Source organism: Oryctolagus cuniculus, chromosome 11 (genome assembly GCF_964237555.1).
Source record: "Oryctolagus cuniculus chromosome 11, mOryCun1.1, whole genome shotgun sequence".
NCBI lineage: Eukaryota > Metazoa > Chordata > Mammalia > Lagomorpha > Leporidae > Oryctolagus > Oryctolagus cuniculus.
Window position 1 is genome coordinate 105988952 of NC_091442.1, and position 17567 is coordinate 106006518.

The 17567-nt window shown below is 42.3% G+C and overlaps 1 pseudogene; it reads left to right on the forward strand.

Moving 5' to 3' along the window:
• The window catches only part of LOC127490168 (large ribosomal subunit protein eL30-like), a 114397-nt pseudogene that overhangs the window by 96083 nt on the left and 747 nt on the right, over nucleotides 1-17567 (forward strand).

Consider the following 17567-nt stretch of genomic DNA (forward strand, 5'->3'; position numbering starts at 1 on the left):
TTTGTTTTTTTTTTAATCTTTTATTTAATGAATATAAATTTCCAAAGTACGACTCATGGATTACAATGGCTTCCCCCCCCATACCGTCCCTCCCACCCACAACCCTCCCCTTTCCCACTCCCTCTCCCCTTCCATTCACATCAAGATTCATTTTCGATTATCTTAATATACAGAAGATCAGCTTAGTATACCTTAAGTAATGATTTCAACAGCTAAACATTTTTTTTGCAACTATTGAAGATATCATCTTGAACAAATGCATGAAGCTATCAGAGTCCTGATTCTTCATCTGTAAAATGGGAACAATAGTATTTTAGAAGGTTGTTGTGAAGGTGAAATGTGAACACATTTGTAAAGAGATGGGTACAGGACATTATACATGGTAGGTGCTCAGTAAATGGAACAATCATTATCATCATCATCACCATCAGCATTAGGGTTATCCAATGAAGTGGTTTCAGATAATCAGTCTGATATAGTATAGGACTTAAAATACATCTTGAAGCTATTTATGCAAATGAATTACTAGCTTGTTGAATGGTAGCATAAATTTTTACAAACTCTTAAAAGAACTTATGTTCTTGTCCTCTTAGGAAAGTTATATTTACTGGCTAACTATCTGCAGAACCTGTGACATGTTATACAGGTAGGGTGGAAGAAAAGGCACACAATTGATAAGCTATATCATCTGGATCAACTCCTAGGACCAATGGAGTGGCTTTCTCGTGTGCTACTTGTCACTATTCTCAGCAATCTCTCTCAACCACTGCCTTAGATTCTTGGTAATCCCAATGAGTACACATTATATCCTTGAAAGCTGTACTGGAAGCTAACAAAAAGAGTTGGGGACTATAGGGTAGGAATATGGGGAGAGAGAAACTGCTGGAGCCCAGGAAAATGCTGGAAACTGCAGAGAAAAATATTATGAACAGATAAGGAAGGAATGACTATCGATTTCCAGACTTTGCACATGATTTCGGCGTGCCATGCTACAAGCAGAATGGTATCAGGGCATGTTGACCCTGGAACTTGTCCAGAGCTGAGTCATGGGGGATGAAAGACGGTGAAGTTGGATAGCAGAACCCCAAGTGGATGGGGTGGGGTTTCCTTGGACTTACTTCATTGGTTTATTCCACTTGCCTCCTCATCCTTCCCAATCAATAAATCAATCAACCAAAGTATTTCTTTAGCAACTATTACCAGATCCATCCTAAGTGATTATTTTTTTGCCCTTTTGATAACCTCACTCAAAGTTCAACATTCTCAACCCCTGCCTTTTTTGATCTCTTTAATTTTATACATTCCTTTTATAGTATGTTTTTCTCTAGTCACATCTTTCCAGACAACACTGCATACATTCTAGCACAGCCTTCACTATCCTCCATACTCCAGAAAGCTGGATTTTGGTCTTTTAATCTTTCAACTTGCCCTCTGTCGTAAGGTACCCCTCCAGTTCACACTAGGCCAAGTGGCTCATTAGTCCACCTCCTGGGAACATCTGCTACAAGCTGCTTCCCACTGACCTGTTCTGTCTTCCATATCTTGTATGGACCTCTTCCTGTCCTGTCCACCTCTTATATCTAGGGCCAAGGCAAACACCAAAAAGGCCAGCTAGCTAGAAAAGTAAACATTTTACTCAACCTCTTCCCATGAGAAAAGTGTTTATCTCATAGATATCCGTTCTCAGAAATATAAGGATACCTGATACTTTATAATTGTTCCCCCAGGTGCAGACAACATGGATGCATTTTCTCTAAGCAAATCTCTGGGCTACACCTTTTGAACAGCATGTCTCAAAATAGTTTAGTAGGTATCTTATTGTCTTCAATTTACAGATGGGAGAGTGGAAAAGTAGTGAAGTAAAGTAACTTTCCTGAGGCCATAGAGCTGGAAGTGTTGAAGCAGGGATTTTAAGTCAAATTTGTCTTTATCTTCAGAGTCTGTGTCCTATAATGGCATCCCAGCTGGCTTGAGTGAGAATTTATGTGTAATCCATATTTTAATAAACGGAAAACAAATCTTGCATTGTACTTTTTAAAAAGATTTATTTATGTATTTGAAAGTCAGAGTTACGCAGAGGAGAGGTGGGGTGGGGGTGTCTTACATTCGCTGGTTCACTCTCCAGTTGGCTGCAATGGCTGGAGCGGTGCCAATCTGAAGCCAGGAGCCAGGAGCTTCTTCTGGGTCTCCCACGTGGGTGTAGGGTGCCCAAGGACTTGGGCCATCTTCTACTGCTTTCCCGGGCCATAGCAGAGAGCTGGATAGGAAGTAGAATAGCCAGTACTCAAACAGGTACCCATATGGGAGGCTGGCACTGCAGGCCAGGGTGTTAACCCACTGTGCCACAGCACTGGCCCCACATTGTACTTTTAAAAAAGATTTTGCTGAGCCATCTCATTTGATCTTCACAGTGGTCCTAGGACTTGGAAGAAAGAACTGAGGCTGAGAGTGAAGACATGGGTTACCTGTCCTTGGATGTCTACCCTAAGAAGCCAACTCTTTTTTTGCTTATTTATGTATTTATTTTTGGCTTATTGGTAATCTTGCCTTTTTACAATAATGACTTTTAATTCTAAGGTATTTTTAAATTGAGGCATAATTTACATTTGGGACATCTACAGATTTTAAGTTAGATGAGTCTTGATAAATATGTATATATTTACAACATATTATATGTAATAGGTAAATATACATATATATATACACATGTAATTCCCACATTCAAGAAATAAACTGCCTTAGAATATTTTCTCTTGTCTTTTTTTTCTGTTAGTCCTCATTCCGTTGTTCCTCTAGAGGCAAGCATTGATCTGATTTCTAGCATTATAACATTGTTTTGCCCGTGATAGAACTTCAAATAAATGACATGACACAGTATGCACTGTGCTCAAGGAGTGATAGCTTTTTAAGAAATGACACAACCTTAATGTGGAATATTCAAGGAGCATGGAGAAAACAAATGAGATTCCAAAACACGGTCCCAAATCCCAAATCAGGGGAAACTTGACCATTATTTCTTCAAATTTTCTCCTCTCCTTTCCTTCCATGATTTTTTTTACATATATGGTAGGTTTCTTCTACTGTCCCATAGTTGTCAAGCAGCTTTTTAAAAATATTTATTTAAGGAATACAAACTTAATGCATTTCATAAAAATCAAGTTTAGGACCATAGTGATTATTCCCACCCTCCCACCCATACTCCCACCCTTCCACCTCCTCTCTCTTCCATTCCCATTCTGATTTTTTACAAATATCTATTTTCAGTTACCTTTATACTCATAAAATTAGCCCTACACTAACTAAAGAGTTCAAAAAATAGTATGAAGAAAAAAGAAAAACAAGCAAAAACCATTGTTCCTCAAAAGTCAAGATAAGAGCTGTTCAAAATCATTGCACCACAAGGTGTCAATTTCACTTCTATAAATTACCTTTTAGGTACTCTGTTATCTCAGATATCTCAGATCAGAGAGAACACATGGTATTTGTCTTTTTGGTACTGGCTTATTTCACTAAGAATAATGGTTTCTTGTATCCATTTTCTTGCAAATCACAGAATTTCATTTTTTACCACTGTGTAGTGTTCCATAGTGTATATATATATATATATATATACCATAATATTAATTCAGTCTTCAGTTGATTCCATATCTTAGTTATTGTAAATTGAACTGCAATGTACATGGGGATACAGATCACCCTTTCACATGCTGATTTCATTTCCTTTGGGTAAATTTCCAGGAGTGGGATGACTGGGTCATATGGTAGGTCTATATGAAGATTTCTGAGATATCTCCATACTGCCTTCCACAACGGCTGTACCAGTTTACATTCCTCCCAACAGTGGATTAGGGTACCCTTTTTCCTATATCCTTGCCTGCATTTGCTGTTTGTTGATTTCTGTATGAGAGCCATTCTAACTGAGGTGAGGTGAAACCTCATTGTGGTTTTGATTTTCGTCTCCCTGATGGCTAGTGATCCTGAGCATTTTTCATGTGTCTGTTGGCCATTTGAATTCCCTCTTGAAAAATGTCTGTTCAGGTCCTTTGCCCATTTCTTAGCTGGATTGTTTGCTTTGTTTTCGTTGAGTTTCTTGAGCTCTTTATAGAAACTGGAAATTAGTCCTTATCAGTTGCATAGTCTGGAAATATTTTCTCAATCCTGTTGGTTACCTCTTCCCTTTGCTGAGTGTTTCTTTTGCAGTGCAGAAGCTTCTCAGCTTGTTGTAATCCCATTTACCAATTTTGGCTTTGATTGCCTGTGCTTCTGGGGTCTTTTCCAAGAAGTCTTTCCCTATGCCAATGTCTTGTAGGGTTTCTTCAATGTTCTCTGGTAATTTGATGGTATCAGGTTGTAGATTTAGGTCTTTGATTCATTTTGAGTGGGTTTTCATGTAAGGTGTACCGTGGGGTCTTGTATCATACTTCTGCTTTTGGAGAGCCAGTTTTTCCAGTACCATTTTTTGACTAGACTATCCTTGCTCCGGGTATTGGTTTTTGCTCCTTTATCAAAGACAAGTTGGTCATAGATGTGTTGATTGATTTCTGAAGTTTCTATTCTGTTCCATTGGTCTGCACTTCTGTTTTTGTGCCAGTACAAGCATGTTTTGATTATAAGTGCCCTATAGTATGTCTTGAGATCTGGTATTGTGATGCCTCCAGCTTTGTCTTTGATGTTTAAGATTGTTTTAACTATTCAGCGTCTCTTGTGTTTCCATATGAATTTTAGCATCATTTTTCCTAGAACTGAGAACACTGACTGAGAAGATTGTTACTGGTATTTTCATTGGGATTACACTGAACCTACAAATTGCTTTCTGTAGTATGGACATTTTGATGATATTGATTCTTCCAATCCATGAACATGGAAGATTTTCCCATTGTTTATGACTTCTTCTAATTCATTCTTTATTATCTTGTGTTTTTTATCATAGAGATTTGTGACATCCTTGATTAAGTTTATTCCAAAGTATTTTATTTTTTGTAGTTATTGTGAATGAGATTTATCTTAGAAGTTCTCTCAGCCATGGCAAAATCTGTGTATACAAAGGCTATGGATTTTTGTATGTTGATTTTATATACTGCCACATTACCAAACTCTTCTATGAGTTCCAATAGTATCTTGGTGGAGTCTTTTGGATCTCCTATATATAGAATCGTGTTATCTGCAAATAGGGATAGTTTGACTTTCTCTTTCCCAATTTGAATCTCTTTTATTTCTTTTTCTTGCCTAATAGCTCTATCTAAAACTTCCAGGACTATATTGAATAGCACTAGTGAGAGTTGGCATCCTTGTCTGGTTCTGAATCTTAGTTGGAATGCCTCCAGTTTTTTCCTACTCTATAAGATGCTGGCTGTGGGTTTGTCAGGGATTGCCTTGATTATGTTGAGGGATATTCCTTCTATACCCAATTTGCTTGAGTTTTTCATCATGAAAAGATGTTGTATTTTATCAAATGCTTTCTATATTGAGATAACCGTATGGTTTCTGTTCTTCAGTTTGTTACGTGATGTATACCATTTAGCTGTGGGGGAGGCTGAATCCGGAGAGGCCTAGAGGAAACTTCCTGAGCCTGCCTCGAGTTTGAAAACCTGTCTTTAAGTTTCAAATCCCTGGTGGCAAACACCCCAGCCCCAGGGTGCTTTTGCCTAAGGATCATTAAGGTGGTATAATAGGAGTGGCTGCAACCCTTTGCATCACATCACCCCAACCCTTGCCTGCATCTGCTCATCCGCTCTGTACTTCAGCTATATACACACCTCTCTTTTACAATAAAGTGAGACCCTGCTTCGACTGGGCTCCACACCGTGCCTGATTGTCCCCCGGGTTTGGGGAAGGCTGAGTGGTGGGTGTCGCACTTCCCCTCCTCAGTCAAGGCAAGGTGCAGGCAGCCTGCCTAATTCTCCGGCGGTGGCAAGAAACAGTCACCGCAGCTGGCGCCCAACGTGGGGCACACAGGGCACGACCAGGACATCCAGCTGAGGCCAAGCGTTTGTTGGGGTAAGTGAAACCCTAAAAATATGGGTAATGCAACTTCAGCAAGAAACGACCCAACCTTGAAAGCCCTACAGCTTATGCTCAGGTCCAGAGGCTTGGAACTCTTTTCCTGGACAACATGGGCAAGGGTTGAGAAAATAGCCATAGATGGAGAGAAACATCTGGGGATTGCCCCTCCACTGGGGTTCTTCCCTACCATCTGGGCTCTCAAAGCCTCATTTCACCCAGAGGGCCTGCTTCCCCCTGTAAGGGAACCAGGTGGTGAAGCCTCCTCCCTAGCCTGCAGCAATGCTGCTAAGGCATTCTCCCAACATCAGGGAGATCATAAGGGCCTTGTGTTGGGAGCCATAGGTCCTGTTCTGCCTTCCCGGGGGTTGGAGAAGGGCACACACCATTGTTGCCGGGAGGGCGGGCTGGATCAGGTGTCCACCACAGAGGAAGAACGCAGAGAGGAGGAAGCCTGGCTGACTTTGGCGAACAGCAAGCCGCTCTGAGCCTGACGAAGGCAGGGGCAGGGGAGGCAGGCATAGATGTGCATACAGCCACAGCACCCCCTCCCCCTGAAAGGGCTCAGGGATGAACAGAACTTCCTGCCTCCTATGTTCCACACATGGCGGCTGAGGTGAGGATGGGCGCGACTTCCTCTTACGCAGCTGCAAGGGAGGACCTCAAGTCGTGGCATGATCCTGGAGGGGATTGGGCGTGTGCATTGGATCGCCCTCCTCCTTCTCCTCGGGCAGGAGGGGGTGATTCACGACTGGCACCAGCTAAAACCCAGGCCTTCCCGGTCAACTTAGAGCCTGGGGGAGCCAGGCCGCAAGCATGGTACCCCTGGGAGGCCAAAGACCTCAAGGAGCTCTGCAAGGTGGTTGCTGAGGATGGCCCCAACTCACCATGGGCACTTACTCTCCTTCAGGACATAGCATATCACCCCTGGCCTTACCTAAGGAAACAAGAACCTTAATCCATTTAACGCTTTCCAACCTGATGAGTCTTTCTTTACAGTTAATAAAACTTTTCTTCCAGCCCTACAGAAGCCTCTCATTCTCTGCTGCTTTGTTTCAGGATGTGTTTCCCTGTCCTAAGCAATGGGCTCCTATGCTGATGATCAGCTCTTTTCTGTGCTGCTGTAGCTAACTTATCTAATGAGAGTTTGCATGTGTCTTGAAGGTTTCCCATTTTATTGGATTTGTCTGTCTTTAATGTTTAAGTGATTACCTAACTCTGATCAGATCTAGCCCACAGCCTTGGTTAAAATACTCAGGTTATACGTACTAGTTTTTGGCTGAGGGGTTTGGCTAACAGTTTAAATTCTCAAATGGAGTCTACCAACTTTGGGACTTCCAGTCGGATCCCTGGAACTCTCAAAGGATGGGACTCTAAATTTGTTAAAGTAGCAACTGTTTGAGTCAATTCAAATTATACAAAGTGTATTAAAATGTTGTAAATGATGTCAGACCTATGTTGTATTCATGTTTTTGCTTTCCAGCTAAAGTGGTCTTATATTCTGTGTACACAAGTCTTTACATGTCCTTAATATGCTTTAAACTTGTTTCTTTTACAGATCTGTTTTTGCAAAACCTATAGTGTCTCTTTTTAACAGTGTCTACTTAATCAGTTACTCTGCCGTTTCTAAAGTTAGGTCATGTAAGCTCTTTTTAGCTCTGTTAAATAGTTCTGAGTTATGTGATAATTTTGTGTGCTAACTCTTATGTTCAAGGTTTTTATTTCTGGTTTATTCAACAACAAGAGACCTAAAATTCATGTTCTGTCAAGGTAATCTATTGTGTACTCTACTGTCTCAGTTTAAATTAATAAAAAATATTTAAGTCTTAAAAAGCTACATAAATGTCATCAGATCTGTTCTAAAGATATTAAAATCACCCTAATTAAATAAATGACTGCCATTTCAGAATGTTAAAAAATTCTATTTTAGGGCCGGCGCCGTGGCTCAATAGGCTAATCCTCCACCTTGCGGCGCCGGCACACCGGGTTCTAGTCCCGGTTGGGGCGCCGGATTCTGTCCCGGTCGCCCCTCTTCCAGGCCAGCTCTCTGCTATGGCCAGGGAGTGCAGTGGAGGATGGCCCAGGTGCCCAGGTGCTTGGGCCCTGCACCCCATGGGAGACCAGGAAAAGCACCTGGCTCCTGGCTCCTGCCAGGATCAGCGCGGTGCGCCGGCTGCAGCGGCGGCCATTGGAGGGTGAACCAACGGCAAAAGGAAGACCTTTCTCTCTCTGTCTCTCTCTCACTGTCCACTCTGCCTGTCAAAAAAAAAAAAAAAAAATTCTATTTTAACCAGATACTCTAAGTTCTCTTGGCACCTTTAACAAACTTTCTAAAAATCAAAGTTCTAAATTCTCTAAAATTTTGGTATCTCCAAAAGGGCCCCTGGAGATGTCAAAAGATATATTTCTTATCTTACAGAGATAATAACCAATCGGGTTGTATAAATTAAAAAGTGCTGCCAAGATGTAAAATAATTCAACACTCTACTGAAATTCCTCACAACCCACAGGAACAGGCTATTGTGGAAAGAAACCATCAATGCCTCAAGGAACAGTTGTTAAAACAAAAAGGGGGAGTGGCTACCCCCCATCTACAGTTACATAATGCCTTGTTTACCATCAATATTTTAAATTTTTCAAAAGGGTCAAGAGAATCAAGGTCCCAAAAACATTGGGGACATTTAACCCCTAAACCACAGATGCTCGTTAGATGGAGAGACCCTCTCACCCGACTCTGGAGAGGGCCTGACCCACTGATTCAGTTGGGAAGAGGATTTGGCTCTGTGTTCCCCATAGGGGAGTTGACTCCGATTTGGATACCGGCCAGAAATATAAGGCCTATGCCTGATGCAAGCAACAACCTACCCAGGGAGCGGTTTGCCCCTGAGGGAGATCCCCTTGTCTTTCCTCTTCCAGAAATGGACGGAGATCCAGAGGGAGGTGATGATGCAGACGCTACTCTTCTCTGTGATCCTGACAACAAGTGCCCAGCCCAGTGATGGGGGATTCGATGACCCAAACGTGATCATCAAAACACTTTGGGAGGACCTGAAAAAGACAAAGAGAACTCCAAGAAAGCCCCTTTTAGACGGGCCTTAATGGACTCTTGCCCTACCTCTTCCCTCTTCTTGGACTTTTCTTGCCCTGCTTTTAATCCTTGCTATTGGCCCATGCATAATGAATAGCCTTATACAGTTTATACAACAGCACATAGAGGTAATAAAGGTGAGACAGGTTGAGGTTCATTACCAGAGGCTGGTAGCCACAGAGGGCTACAATCCCCTAAACTGGGGAAGCACCCCCAGTGCTCTCCACATTGCCAATGACGAGTAAGAGTCCGGATGGACTGGAACAACCTATGACAGGCGGTGGAGAAGGCTCACCACACTCCCATAATTACAAGTCACGCGACGCCCCAAGATGGGTAAAGCATGCAGCGTCCTGTACCAACCTAAGACAGGGCTCATGGCCAAGCTGCCTGGGTTACCAATGACGGATAAGGGCAAGGATGGCTGGGGGCAACCTAAGACAGGGACCGCGTGTTAAAACAAAATGGGGAGCTGTGGGGGAGGCTGAATCTGAAGAGGCCTAGAGGAAACTTCTTGTGCCTGCCTCGAGTTTGAAAACCTGTCTTTAAGCTTCAAATCCCTGGTGGCAAACACCCCAGCCCCAGGGTGCTTTTGCCTAAGGATCATTAAGGTGGTATAATAGGAGTGGCTGCAACCCTTTGCATCACATCACCCCACCCCTTGCCTGCATCTGCTCATCCGCTATATATACACCTCTCTTTTACAATAAAGTGAGACCCTGCTTCGACTGGGCTCCACACCATGGCTGAGTGTCCCCCGGGTTTGTGGAAGGCTGAGTGGTGGGTGGCACACTTCCCCTCCTCGGTCAAGGCAAGCTGCGGGCAGCCTGCCTAATTCTCCAGCGGCGGTGAGGAACAGTCACCGTATTTATTGATTGCAGATGTTGAACCATCCCTGCATACCAAAGATAAATGCCACTTGGGCCAGGTAGATGGTCTTTCTGATGTTGTTGGATTTGATTGTCTAGTATTTTATTGAGGATTTTGGCATCTAACTTTATCAGAGAAATTGCTCTATAGTTCTCTTTCTCTGTTGTTTCTTTTTCTGGTTTAGGAATTAAGGTAATGTTGCATTCATAAAAGAGTTCAGGAGGATAGTCTCACCTTTCAATTGTTTTGAATTGAAAAGAACTGGAATTAGTTCTTCATGAAATGTCTGGTAGAATTCAGCAGTCAATCCATCAGGACCAGGACTTTCCTTTGTTGGGAAGGTCTTTGTTACTGATTCAATCCCCATCTTGGTTATTGGTCTGTTTGGGTGTTCTATGTCTTCATGACTCAATTTTGATAGATTTTATATGTCCAAGATATATTTTCCAATATGTTAACATATAGCTCTTTGTACTAATTCCTGATGATTCTTTTTATTTCTGTGGTATCTATTACTACATTTTCTTTTTCATCTCTGATTTTATTGATTTTGGTCTTCTCCCCTTTTTTCCTTTTTTTTAAACTTTTATTTAATGAATATAAATTTCCAAAGTACAGCTTATGGATTACAATGGCTTCCCCCCCCCATAACGTCCCTCCCACCCGCTACCCTCCCCTTTCCCACTCCCTCTCCCCTTCCATTCACATCAAGATTCATTTTCGATTCTCTTTATATACAGAAGATCAGTTTAGCATACATTAAGTAAAGATTTCAACAGTTTGCTCCCACACTGAAACATAAAGTGAAAAATACTGTTTGAGTACTAGTTATAGCATTAAATCTCAATGTACAGCACACTAAGGCCAAAGATCCTACATGAGGAGTAAGTGCACAGTGACTCCTGTTGTTGACTAAACAAAATGACACTCTTGTTTATGGCATCAGTAATCACCCTAGGCTCTTGTCATGAGCTGCCAAGGCTATGGAAGCCCCCTGAGTTCACCGACTCTGATCATATTTAGACAAGGTCATGGTCAAAGTGGAAGTTCTCTCCTCCCTTCAGAGAAAGGTACCTCCTTCTTTGATGATCCGTTCTTTCCACTGGGATCTCACTCGCGGAGATCTTTCATTTAGGTTTTGTTTTTTTTTTTTTTTTTTTTTGCCAGAGTGTCTTGGCTTTCCATGCCTGAAATACTATCATGGGCTTTTCAGCCAGATCCGCATGCCTTAAGGGCTGATTCTGAGGCCAGAGTGCTATTTAGGACATCTGCTATTCTATGCGTCTGCTGTGTATCTCACTTCCCATGTTGGATCGTTCTCTCCCTTTTTCATTCTATCGGTGAGTATTTGCAGACACTAGTCTTGTTTATGTGCTCCCTTTGGCTCTTAGTCCTATCATTATGATCAGTTGTGAACAGAAATTGATCACTGGGACTAGTGAGATGGCATTGGTACATGCCACCTTGATGGGATTGAATTGGAATCCCCTGGTATGTCTCTAACTCTACCGTTTGAGGTAAGTCAGCTTGAGCATGTCCCGAATTGCACATCTCTTCCCTCCCTTATTCCCACTCTTATATTTAACAGTGATCACTTTTCAGTTAAGTTTCAGCACTTAAGAATAATTGTGTATTGATGACAGTATTCAACCAAAAGTATTAAGTAGAACAAACAAAAAAAAATACTAAGAGGGATAACATATTAAGTTGCTCATCAATAGTCAGGGTGAGGGCTGATCAAGTCACCGTTTCTCATAGTGTTCATTTCACTTCAACAGGTTTCCTTTTTGGTGCTCAGTTAGTTGTCACCTATCACGGAGAACAAGTGGTATTTGTCCCTTTGGGACTGGCTTATTTCACTCAGCATAATGTTTTTCAAATTCCTAACAGGGATCACTTTTCAGTTAAAATTTAAACACCTAAGAATAATTGTGTGTTAATTACAGAGTTCAACCAATGGTACAGAACAAAAAAAATACTAAAATGGATAAAGTATTACATTGTACATCAACCGTCAGGACAAGAGCTGATCAAGTCACTGTTTCTCATAGTGTCCATTTCACTTCAACAGGTTTCCCCTTTGGTGCTCAGTTAGTTGTCGCCAATCAGGGAGAACATATGATATGTGTCCCTTTGGGACTGGCTTAATTCACTCAGCATGATGTTTTCCAAATTCCTCCATCTTGTTGCAAATGACCGGGTTTCGTTGTTTTTGACTGCTGTATAGTATTTGATAGAGTACATGTCCCATAATGTCTTTATCCAGTCTACTGTTGATGGGCATTTGGGTTGGGGCCAGGTCTTAGCTATTGTGAATTGAGCTGCAATAAACATTAATGTGCAGACAGCTTGTTTGTTTGCCAATTTCATTTCCTTTGGGTAAATTCCAAGGAGTGGGATGGCTGGGTTGAATGGTAGGGTTAATATTCAGGTTTCTGAGGAATCTCCAGACTGACTTCCATAGTGGCTTAACCAATTTGCATTCCCACCAACAGTGGGTTAGTGTCCCTTTTTCCCCACATCCTCTCCAGCATCTATCATTGGTAGATTTCTGAATGTGAGCCATTCTAACCGGGGTGAGTTGAAACCTCATTGTGGTTTTGATTTGCATTTCCCTGATTGCTAGTGATCTTGAACATTTTTTCATGTGTCTGTTGGCCATTTGGATTTCCTCTTTTGAAAAATGTTTATTGAGGTCCTTGGCCCATCTCTTAAGTGGGTTGTTTGTTTTGCTGTTGTGGAGTTTCTTGATTTCTTTGTAGATTCTGGTTATCAACCCTTTATCAGTTGCATAGTTTGCAAATATATTTTCCCATTCTGTTGGTTGCCTCTTCACTTTCCCAACTGTTTCTTTTGAAGTACAGAAACTTCTCAATTTGATGCAATCCCAAATGTTAATTTTGGCTTTGACTACCTGCGCTTCTGGGGTGTTTTCCAAGAAGTCATTGCCAGTACCTATATCTTGCAGGGTTTTTCCAATGCTCCTCTTGTTAACAGAAGTGGGGAGTGGTCACTTCTGTTGGTGTGATCACACCCTCATCTCCTCTTCTCCAATCTGAGCAATGCCTGAGTATTAGGTCCCAATATGTTCAACACTCATCTGGGCCACCTTATGAACTGCACAAATGATCTGTGTATTCTTCACTGTGAGCACGGTTCTTGCTGCAATGAGCCACCCTAGGCAAACAAGGAGCTCTGAGCATGTGGAGCTGCACCCAGTGATTGCCCAGAGACCCAGCTACACCCTGCACCCTCTCGCAGTCACAGTGTTTTCACAGTCTCAGCAATCAGGGCTCCCATGATTAAGTAGTGCAAGAGGATCCACTCTGTCCCACTAGCCTGTCCCATCCACAGAGAGACTTGGGGGTTTCCAGAGCTGCTTTGTGTTTTTTGCTCAGGCAGATGGAACCCAATCCTTCCAGCCAGACTCAAAGTCTGTGGAGAACACTGATTTTTCCCTCGGGTAAAATCCCCACATCACAGGCATGCACAATGCCCACTGGCTGCAGCTCCACTCATTTCACAATTGTGCTGTGCGTGTACAAGAGTCCCCGCAGGTGGCACTTCCCTTCCATCGGGATGGCTTCCCCTCTCCACCTGTTATGGGGTGGGCACAGCAGAGCTACTGCTGTTGCCCTGCCGACAAGGTGGAGACCATCCTTGCCAATTGCTCCTGAATTGCCATGGTTGCCCCTGCCAACAGGATGCAGACAGTCCCAGTTAGTTGCTGGATGTACACACAAGAGCTGCAGTAGTTGTTACCTGCTTATGTCCAAAATGACTCCAGCTCTCCTATAGCTGGCCACAGGGTGCTGATGTGAAGGCAGGGGATGGGGAGAGAGAGAGAGACGTGCCACTTTTTTTTTTTAAAGATTTTCTTTTGGGTGAGCAGTAGCCCTGTTCCTCTCAGGGTTCTGGGCAGGATTCAAAGAGTGTAGTCCACTAGGCTCTCTCTTCAGTTGCATCAACAGTGGCATGGGCCCATGAAGTCTGACTTCAGCTTGCTCGTCAGAGTGGGCACTTTCTCTGGATCAGGACTACTGGGCTCTTTGTTATGTCCATGCTCATTGCTGTCCATCTGCCCCTTCCACACAGGTCCAGGCTGTTTCCACCTCTTTCTCAGGACCTCCTATTGCCAGTTTTCACTGCAACTTTCCCCTATAGTGTACTTTCTCCACTTTTTTTCCACTGTTTTCGCCTAGCCTAGAACAGACTGTTCTGTTGCTATTCTACACCTTGGAACCCCCTTAGAAAGCTAACTTTTAAGTTTAGTGTTGAGTTCATTTGTTGGAGCTGGGTTGTGATTTCCAGGAGACAAATGCAGCATGGGTGGGCAGAGGAAGAAGTCAAGTTTGGTGCAGCCCAGTGGCAGCCTTTATCAAGTCTGAGAGCTCTGGAGGTAGAATGCCCTTAATTAGAAGTGAGAAGTTTGGGCCTTATTATCTCACAGTGATGGGTCTCTGGGCATTGGTTGTCCATCAGAGACTGTAACCTTGTGCCAAGTAACTCTGTGCTGCTGTTGCAAACTTGCAGGGGCTGGAGGCTGGGAATGTACTGCACTGTTCCTCATACCCATCAATTAGTCAATGGTGCCACCGGAATAAGAACCTGGCTCTCAGGTACCCAAGCAGATGCCCTTGTCCATGTATTACACTGCACCTCTTTTATTTTTTAAAGATTATTTATTTATTTGAAAGGCAGAGTTACAGAGAGGCAGGGAGAGAGAGAGAGAGAGAGAGAGAGAGAGAGGTTGGTCCTTTATCTGCTGGTTCACTCCCCAAAAGGCCACAGTGGCCACAGCTGAGCCAATCCGAAGCCAGGAGAAAGGAGCTTGGAGCTTCCTTTGGGCCTCCCATGTGAGTGTAGGGGCCCAAGGACTTGGGCCATCTTCTACTTTCCCATGCCATAGAAGAGAGCTGGATGGGAAGTGGAGCAACTGGGACTCGACCCAGAGCCCATATGGGATGCCGGCGCTACAGGTGGTGGTTTTACCCACTGCACCACAGTGCCAGCTCCTACACTGAACCTCTTTAGGTAGACTGGAACACTGCTTTCCAAGTATTGACAGCTCTTTTCTGATTCTGAAGCAAAGTCACAATCCAATAGTTTGTACTGATCATTTTGATCTTTTCAGCTGCCTACATAGGTACCCAAAGTAGATTTTAGTGGGTGTGCTAGTGGGAGTGCTGGTTGTAGCATATAGCATATCAAACTGTCAAAAGTAGAACCTATGTCATAATATTCCATCTATTACCAAAGGAGAGTAAAGCTGTCTGAATTAGATATAACTATGATGCAGTGGTGAATTATCTAGTGTCCTTGAAAATTCACAAAGGAAGAGAAGGTTTCTGAAATGTTTGGGACTAAATACACAATCTGATGCATGAATGTGATCAGTCTTGGCTTTTAACCTGTTAAAATTATGAACTTACAACATTTCTCTAATCATTAAAACTCTTGCTTTTTTCACAGCTCCAAGCTGTATTCCAATCCAAAATGTACACTCTGAGAAGTACTCATTTTTATTTACTTTATTGGTGTTTGTAATCAAATCACTCAAGGTTAGTTAAAGTCACGCATTTCTTTGAGTTTCTAAGGTTATTTAAATTATCTGTACTATTTCTGCTCATTCTAAATCTCTCTTGGTAGAAATTTTTAAGAAACTCAATACAGAAAGACTCCAATCTAAAGATTTTTCCCTGAGAATTAGACAGGTACAGTCATTTGGGTGGAGTTCTGGAAGCATATATTGTGGTTGATGGTGGTGATTTTGTTTTTGCTGGTGAGGAAGACGTTGAGTGTGAAGTGGTGGTTATGGCAGTGCTGGTGGTAGTGGTGGTGGTGCTGGTCATGCTAGTACAATAATGTTGTATGTTGCTATATATTATAGTATTTCGGGGCAGGAGTGTTGGTGGTATAGGATGACGGATGGTGGCAGGGCATTATGTTTTATTGCTGGTAGTAGTACTGGAGGTGATATTGCTGGTGGGGGTAGTGTTATTAAAATGGTGGTGGTGGTCGTGGATGATGTTGTCTTAGTGTGGTACTGGTAGAAAGTAATGATGTTGTTAGTGGTAGTGATGATGGTGAGGAGTTCTCATATGAACAGAGTCACACTTTAGACCATCTATCAAGGAGCTAAATAAGAACTCAGCATAGTTTTCTTTGTCTTGCTTCTTATAAATATAAACCATAATGGTTTCATCCAATGATGAAACCATTTTCTGACATTCTTGCTCCAAAATCTTTTCCATCAAATTATATATTCCCCATAAGAAAACAAGCCAGAAAAAATTTTCTTCACTTTCTAAGAAGGGGAGATCATCCATTTTCCCTATCACCCCATTTCAGATGCCACTGGTGCTATGGCACACTTTGAGCCAATTAGACTGTCTCCCTCCTTTGACTCTTAAAAGCCAAATCATTCCCTGCTATGCCTTTGTGTACATCTTACCTCTCTCTTGTACCAATTCATCACCTGCCATTCTTTTGCAATTCTTTCATTCAAGGTTCAGCTCAGATATAAGCTCTTCTATAAGGTTAATTACATTTGCAGAATTCTTATTTTCCTGACCATTTATAACACAGTTTAGCACATCATGTTTCTGCTTTATTCTTGAGTGGTACCATGTGAATCCTCTGTTCTCCCAAGATAGATGTTCACTTCCACAAGAACAGTGTCCTTGTCATGCTTTCTTTTACTACTCATAGAGTCCAGCGCTTGGTAGACAGTTAATTTTGAACATCATACTTTGCTACAAAACACAAAGAAAGAATGCCAAAGTGGAAATGAGATCTTCTGGCCCCAATCCTTAGGGCTCTTCTTTACTTTTCTGGTTGTTGATTTGTTCAAAATTCACTATTGAGCCGGATAATTATCACTATTACATATCAACTCTAATTCTGGCTTATGGATGATACATAAGCTCTTCGTATTTTAAAACAATATCATTTACGGTATTGAAAGTAGAATATTTGGGGGGCCAGTGCTATGGCGCAGCAGGTTAATCCTCTACCTGCGGTGCCGGCATCCCATATGGGCACCGGTTCTAGTCCCAGCTGCTCCTCTTCCCATCCATCTCTCTGCTATGGCCTGGCAAAGCAGTAGAAGATGGCCCAATTTCTGGGTCCCTGCACCTGCATGGGAGACCCAGAGGAAACTCCTGGCTTCTTGCTTCATATTGGTGCAGCTCTGGCTGTTGCAGCCATTTGGGGAGTGAACCAGCGGATGGAAGACCTTTCACTCTGTCTCTCTCTCTCACTGTCTGTAACTCTACCTCTCAAATATATAAATAAAATCCATAACGAATAAAATAGAATATTTGAATTCACCAGTTATTATCCCAGGTTGTAAATTAATGTCTGGACTTTTGTTCTGGATTGTAGTCTGAATACAAACAGCAACACCCCACTCTTCCTGTGCACACATTGGAATGATAAAGGGAAGTGTTTCAAAACATTAAAGAACATATAGCTGAGATAAAAAAAAATAAAAAAATAAAAAAAAAATAAAATGGGGGATTTCAAGTGACCAAAAACATTGTGAGATAGATCTCTCTCTCTCTCTCTCTCATTATGGAGAAAAAGAGAGAGAGAGAGAGAGAGAAAG